Raw genomic sequence first — 7,933 nt, forward strand, 5'->3', positions numbered from 1 at the left:
GTAAAACTAAATGAAAATTCCCTACAGACTATCCATAGTTTTACTCTTATAAGTAGGCGAAGAAATACACATTAAAACATTCAAGTACTATTTTTTCATCTATGAAATTAAAGATATCTAAGACACTGTGATACAGTAGAAGTTAAACTGATACAACCTTGAGATGTAATTAATTCCTAAAGCATTCACTTTAGAGCCAGAATGCCTAGGTTAAAAAGAACCTTAGGTTCTGCTACTTCCAAGCAAAGTGACCTTAAGCAAATCTTAATGTCTCAAGACTTCTTTTGTAAAAAAGATAACAGAATCCTAGAGTTATGCAAATTAAATTAGTTTACACATGCAAAGCACAGAGAGCAGCGTGTGGCACATTAAGCATTCAGCAAGTGCAACTATTATTATTCCTACCTTTCTAGAGGTCAAAGTGGTTGGTCAATGTATTAGTTATGTTGAGTCCAGTAATTCCATAATCATAAGTGAAAAAGTGAAACTATTTAGTCCCTCAGTCATGTCCAACTCTTTGCAACCCCATGGACTGTATAACCTGCCAGGCTCCTTTGTGCATGGAATTCTCCAGACTAGGAATACTGCAGTAGAAAACCATTCCCTTCTCCAGGGATCTTCCCTATCCAGGGATTCAACCCAGGTCTCCTGCATTGCAGGCAGATTCTTCACTGTCTGAGCCACCAGGGAAGCTCCTAAATAACCACAGTTGCATTCTTTGTAATACAGAAAGCACGTATTCACTGGCATCAATCAAACCCGTCCGTCAGCAAGGAAAGGGATAAGTCAAAATACTGCAGAGTATTAGGTAGTGATTCAAAATCATGTTTTTGATATATTTAACATGGAAATAAATGTATAGTAAGATACTGTATTTTTTAAAAAGCAGTAAATAAAAAGATGGTACCTCAAATTTACTGTGTGCTTACACATATATGTAAGATCATAAGGAAACACATCAAAATGTTAATACAGCTTACTTCCAAGTGGCAGGGTTACAGGTGATTATTTATTAGCTTACTTAGATGTTCAGACACTTATTAAGTTTTCTATCACGAATATGCATCACTTTTATAACTAGAAAAGCTACTAAAATGAATTCATAGCTTTGCTAGACTACAAATGAATAATTTTCACAATATACTTGTAGACACATTAACTGTAATTCATGTTTTAGCTCAGCGATTTCTTACTAGTGGCACCTTTTTTGTTGACTTTATAATGATAAACAAGAACTATTATGAAAGTTCCGTTATTTAAAGCTACAAATTGTCCAATAATTTTTTATACAACTCTAGCAAAACTGCTAACACCAAGATTAACAGCAAAATTTTCTTTGCTGTTAAGATTAACAGATAATTTTTTTCAAATAACAGCAAAAATTATCTCTGAGGTCTCCCAATTTATATCACAAAGGGAAGACACACTATTTTCTCTAGCCTTAATTATATAATCTTGTTGCAACAGAGAAAACACTGCTATTACCTAGCTACATTTAATGAATGAAACTTTCTCTATTTTGTTTCAACGAACTTGCCCTGTGACTACTGCATTATTTAACAAGTCAAATTCTCACATTATAATCTATACTATTAAAACTGTTTCAAATTTGATAACTTTAGCACTAATAATTTGGTAGCAATAATTTTCTTGGCCCCTCAGAACTGCTTTCTAAGACACTTTATAACTACTGTATCTTTTTAAGTTTCTAAAGCCTGTGAGGTACTAACTATAACACAGCTGGCTAAAACCAGCTGTTTTAGCTGCCTAAAACCATTAAATAGAAAAAAAGTCAGTCTAAGTGAAAGCAATACTTAAATGAATGCTAGATCTCCATAACATCCCTGTAAGAAAATATTAAAGAATAAAAACCAAACCAAACTTAAAGGTTAATTCCACACCCTGTGTGGTTTGCACAACTCATTCAATCTTTCTGTATGTACAGTCCAGGTAGTTTAGGCAACAGCTACTTATTCTAAATAAGAGAAACCTATTTTGAACATCAAAGCTGTTCCCTTAAATCTAACAAATGTCACTACAGCTAAGAGAAACAAAAACATTAACTTTCCCTCTTGTCCTTAAATTCTTGTGCTCTTAAGTATTTAAGAACATAACAAATGACTATCAGTCATTCTGTGGGTTCCATCTAACAATAACTTCTCTACCATTAATTGTCCATACCACACAGGTGGAATTATTGCATGCACATCACAGCCAGAGATTCCTTATCATGACTGAGGATGCTTCTATCAACCAATAAGTGAAACCATTTTCAGATCACATTCTAATGACAATCACTTTCACCATCTGTCTCCGAAACTCTGAGGTCTAAGTCAAAAAAGGCAAATCAGAGGAGAGACCAGTATTCCCATTCAACCAGGTCCCCTCCAATACAACCAAGCTTTTCAAGCCCATGTGGACAAACTACCCAACTACAGTACGGACAGTGAGGAATGACTATTACAAAGATAAGAACAAAAAGTTCACCTGACAGCAACTAATCCTACAGAGTGAAACAAAAGCGCAGGAGTGAGACACATGGCAACAGCAAGGAAATAAGGGCAGGAACTTCTTGGGACAGCGTTCTTGGGTCCAAAGCCACAGAGTTTCCAGGAGTTTCACAACTACAGCTTCCTTTCTTTAAAAAGTTTTGTGTCCCTTGCTGTCACTTTGGGTACCAAAACACCCCAAAAGATATGAGATGCTATATATTTTATCCACTGCAGCAAACTTTACAAACTGAAATAAAATATTTCCTCCATCGTCAATCTGTTACATACAGAAAGTCCTTCATTGTTTTCCGTCTTAAAAAGAACCAACTTCTCAGAACCTGATTTTACTGATGAGACTGCAACTGTTGTAGGTTTACACATTTACAAAATATCCTGTACCATCACTTACTAATTTGTAAAGATAACAATCTTCAAACATATTTTTATACTTTTTCACACATCAGCTTTATAAAACACACTCTGAAAGGAGTATTTGAAGCCTCTGCTTACACTACAATTTCCCTTAGAGTAGTTGTTTATCTCAAATGGTAAAATACAGTAGTTTTAGGTGTGCACACATGAATACACAAGAAGTATTTTCTTTATGGAATAAGATGCATTTATTACTTCTGACTTGCAATCCATGCAGACTACAGGTGTGTAAATGACTACTAACCTGGAAGGAAAAAAAAAATTCTGAAATTCTCTAAGTGTTTATTTACCAAATAAATCAGTGAAATATCACACCACTGAGGTTTTATGTAGCCATCCTTATGAAAGTTCAAAGAAGTGTGATTTTTAAATGCATATATTAAAAAATGCAATGGTTCTTTTCAGTAAGAACTACTTATGAGTGATGTTAATACCCATGAGAAAATTTATAACTCTTAGACACTTTTGAATATTAGCAGACACTAAGTACTGAATATCAAACACTAGCCACTTGCAAACTTCATTTAAGGATTTTAGAGAAACTTAAGAGGGCAACAAGTTACAGATAAGAAAAGGCCTCAATTAGCTCATGACCATAATACTCCTGAAAAAAAAAAGTCAGTTTCAGTGCTGTGTGGTAGCCTGTCACATACTCTGATACTCTTCAGCTAAAACAAGAACAAAATTCTCTCCCACAGCTTCTTCCCAACAATACAAGATTCAGAAAGGAGGGATATTGGTCTCTGAAGCTGTACTGATACATCCCAAGACCCCAGAACAGTGTAAGGCTGCCAGGGCTAACACCATGACAGGCAGCCTAGATTAGGAGTAGGCCTGGTTTTCCGGGGTAACAAGATTATCAGGCCACCTGGAGCCAGCCAATCAACATGCGCCTAGTAAGAAAGCGGGAACCTATCAGGGGAAAGCTGAAAAGCCCGCCAACGCCCAAGTTTGAAAAAAAGCACGCCAAGGTTTGGGCCAATAAGATTGCTTTGCAAACATGTAACCAATCCGTTTAAGCCAGCTACCAACCGCTTAAGCACACCCTATAAATTTGGATAACAGGGTGGGCTCAGGGCTCTCTGACTCCGCGCCACTATGCGGCAGGAGCCCTGACTACAGTCAGCAATAAACTTCCCTTTTTGCGAACTGCATTGTCTTGAAAGCCTTCTCTCTTCCCACTCGGGGATTCGGACATCGGGCATAACACAGTACCTGGCACACAGTCCTCAGTATTTCCTAAATAAATGACGGAGTGGAAGAACAGGTAGGGACAGGCAAAACAAGAGATCAGAGAGTTGATTACACATAGATAAAGGTAGAGCTGATTAATCAGAAAATCCCCAACAGTCAGTTGATGTCAAATGTGAGCTATTCCACCTTTTAACAATAATCTTGTATTAGAAAAAGACAAGACTTCAAGAACAGCAAACTTTTCTTTAAAATTTATAAAACTATTTGAAATTCTGAATAATTCTAGATTCTGCTCATTTAGTAGGAACTGATTCAGTAAGAAAACTATCACTACTCACAAATTCATAAACCCAGTTCACTGTTTATCATTATAAAGGAAAACGTGCAAGTGAGCTTGATTAGAGCTCTTCTGTCAACACTTGTTACTTTCTTTGTACTTTCTCACGATTACTTAGGGAAAAAACTTCAGACATTCAAAATCCCTTTAATGTGCATTAAAACATCTAATTCTCCCGATTATATCCTACCTTTATTTACATAAAGTCTGAAGAGTCTTCACATAGGCATTAACATTTTTCTTATTACCAGCTGGGAATTCTGCATCAGGTCTATTTTTTCCTTCTAAATTTTCAGAATCCAAGGAGGTCCTCAAGTTCTCTAGGTCGGTTTCTTACTCAACTAAGACAATTATATTAATCTTTCCTCTGAAGTGAAAACTACACTTTAGAAAAAGCATGCTTTAAGAAGTGAATACAAACCCTCTCTTCACCGCCCCCCACCACACAATATAACGTGCTTGTGATTCTAAGACAGGAAACCACAGCTTCTTCTCTAGTTGTCCCGGTTTAAAATCTTCTATTCAATTGCTAGTCTGTCCACCTAGACGTCTACCTGTTACAGAAGCGACATGAGCAAGTATGCCCAGTTTCTGTCCCAAGACTACACTCTAATTGCTTGCCATGGGCTATCTGATTCAGATTTGACATCCAAAGTTACACCCTATAATACTTAACACCAAAGGGGTGTGACTTAATTTAAGGCCAAAAAAGTTTCTAAACAAAAATACTTTCGCCGTCACTAAAACCTAGAGTAAAGCAACTCACGGTGGTGATTACTTCTTCTTTTGGGCTTCCATGGCTAGGAAATGAAGAACCAACCGTCCCATTCGTTTTCTCTTGAGTGGCTAGGCCATTCCTGCACAGGAGGTTGTAAAGCACACTGGAAGGTTGCGGATGAAAGATTCTGTAAACACACCGGCGTTGTTAGTGTATTACTACAGAGCACTGCGCGGAACGTCTGTCACCGCGTCGAGGGTAGGTGGACGGCAGAGCTCTTCCCGGAGAGGGGGAGAGCGGGAGAGGTCCGTCCCCGGCATCTTTTGGCAGACCATCCTTTAGGCATGGTGATTTTTTTTCAACTGCTGCGAAACCTCACGTGAAAAGTTACACACACACCCCACACCGGGAGAACGTAGACGGTCCCCGTCCTCGCAGGGCTGGGAGCCCCGGGGAGCGAGGAGCGGGGTGCAAGGGGTTGGGCCTACACCCCAGGAGCGCGGCGAGGTGCCGGGACCGGCTGAGGGGCCCCGGCCGCAGCCGACGCCCGCGGGGCGACCGAAGGCGCAGCTCTGGGTGGGGGGCGCGGCGCCGGCCTCGGACGCCGGGGGCGCGGGGAACGGCCCGGGAGGGCGGCCGCGCCAGGGTCCCGCGCCGCCCGGTTGCAGGGAAAGCTCGCGCCCCGCGCCCCGCGGCGTGGGGGATGGGAGGCCGGGCCTGGGGTCTGTTTGGGAGGCGGGGGGGAGGGGGTCGGCCCGGGCCTCGCGTTCGTCTGTCGGCCGGGTCCCCCGACCCGGGGTCCCAGGCGCCGAGAAGAGACTCACCGGAAAGGCCCGGATCCGCATCTTGGTGTCCTTCCGGCTCCCCGTGCCTTTGCTTAGATTCAACATGGTGCTCGTCCCCTCCCCGGTGGCGGCTTCGGGTCGCACTCCGAGGCACCGGTGTCACATTTAAGGCGGGCAGGCAGGCGAGGGGCGACGCTGGGGGAGGCGGCGGCGCGGCCCCCGGCCTGGGCTGGGGAGCTGGCCGGCTCCTGGGCGGCCGCGGCGGGGGCAGCGGCGGCTCGGTCTCCGGCGGCTCGGGCTCGGCTGGGGGACTGCGCTGGCGCGGCGGCTCCGCGGGGTCCACCCTCACGCCCGGCTCGGCTCCCTTTATCGCGCTCCTCAGCGATGGCGGCGGCGGCGGCGACGTACAAACATCTCACTGCGCAGGTCGAACGTCCTCCTCCTCCTCCTCCTCCTTCTCTTCCTCCTCCGCCTCAGCGAGACGAGATCCGGCCCAAAGGCTGGAGGCGGGGGAAGAGGGGGGAGGGGAGCCTGAGAGCTGAGAGAGTGGGCGGAGGGGCGGTGGGAGGACCGGAGGGAGAGGCGGGCGGCCGCGGCAGGAGGAGGAGGAGGAGGAGGAGGAGGAGGAGGAGGAGGAGGAGGAAGAAGAGGAGGAGGAGGAGGAGGAGGAGGACGTTCAAATCTCGCGAGAAGAGAGCGAGCGCGCTTTCCCAGGTGGGGCGGGGCGAAGCCTGAGGGAGGGAGCGGGCAACGGGAGAGGAGGAAGGGAACGGGGATTTGGGGAGGTGGGAGGGGCCAGCGGGGCGGAGAGGTAGGAAAGGGGCGGGACTGAGGTGGGAGGAGTAAGCTGACTTTTTGAAAGCGGAGCGTGGGCCTGGTTAAGGGGGCTGCTGATTGGTGCAGCGCCGGTGAGGGGGCGGGGTCCTGCCACGTGGACGGAGTGGGCGGGGGAAGTTCCGAGAGCCGGAGCGGGACTGTAGTAGGCAGTGTTCGGCTCCGCTTGGCTGCGCCGACCTCGCTGGGCTGGGCTAGAGCGGGAGGAGGGTAGTCTCGGGGTGGAGCGTAGGGTACTAGGTGGGTAACCATGTCCTGAAACTGGTTCCTCTGTTTTTCTAGAGCATGTGGTCTAGGGATGGGTACTTGACCAGAAGCCAGAAAGTTGAAGGAGTTTGTGCAGGAGTTATTAATATATGCAGTGTGGGAAAGTAGAGTCCTGTGTGCCTAACACGGTATTCGGATTGGATATAAACACTCCAGCTGTCGGGATTGAGGGATGGAAATCCATAAAATTTCCTTAAACTGCATAAGCTCTTGATTCACTATTGTCTGAGAGACCTAGAACTTACTAGTATTAAAATTTGTATTTCTTGCCATTGAAATAACAAGTGCCTTAACGCAGGGCAATATTTTGGCTAATGGTGTTAAATAGAAAATAGAATGATAGAAACCTAACCTTAACCTGCCAAATCATTTTTTCCATTACAAGAGTATGATACATTTTGAAGGCAAAAATTGTTGTCTTTCATTTCAGTTTGCTGATAATTTGGGGGAAGAAAAGTTTGACATTGCGTTCAAAAAGTCTAGTTTGATCAGTTTTGCTTTTCATTTATTATGGATTTTGCATCCTAATTGACCTCTTTGTATTGTTATATTTGGATTTCTGACTGCAGAGGAATATGTGATTTCCCACTAAAGTTTGCGATATCATTTTAAGTAAGAACCTGTTGGGATGAATATTAATAGAAGATTAATATTTTCTAAATTTATTTTAATGCCTTTTTTTAAGCTGAAGTTTAATTCTTTTTAAGCATTTGGAAGATGGGGGTTTTATTTTATTTTTTAAATAAATGAACTGGGATATAACTTTTGGATTTGTTCGCTGTAAGGTTGGATTTTCCCTAAATTTACTTAATCCTGATAACTAGATTCACCAGTGTTGTGCTTTCACCCCTTACTTGGTTGAAATGCCCCACTG

At 43.6% G+C, this 7,933-nt stretch overlaps 1 long non-coding RNA gene across 4 annotated transcripts in view; it reads right to left on the reverse strand.

Moving 5' to 3' along the window:
* LOC133053505 (uncharacterized) overlaps positions 1-6,208 on the reverse strand; it is a 47,210-nt gene extending 41,002 nt beyond the window's left edge. For 2 of the 4 annotated variants that reach the window (XR_009692286.1, XR_009692287.1), the window contains exons 1-2: positions 5,998-6,208; positions 5,222-5,360 (exon numbers count right to left, since the gene is read on the reverse strand). This is a non-coding gene — a long non-coding RNA (uncharacterized LOC133053505). The remainder of the gene's footprint in view (positions 1-5,221; positions 5,361-5,997) is intronic. The other 2 variants (XR_009692284.1, XR_009692285.1) reach the window with 2 other exon arrangements.
* Positions 6,209-7,933: the final 1,725 nt, after the last annotated feature.

Source organism: Dama dama, chromosome Y (assembly GCF_033118175.1).
Source record: "Dama dama isolate Ldn47 chromosome Y, ASM3311817v1, whole genome shotgun sequence".
In the NCBI taxonomy this organism is placed as follows: domain Eukaryota; kingdom Metazoa; phylum Chordata; class Mammalia; order Artiodactyla; family Cervidae; genus Dama; species Dama dama.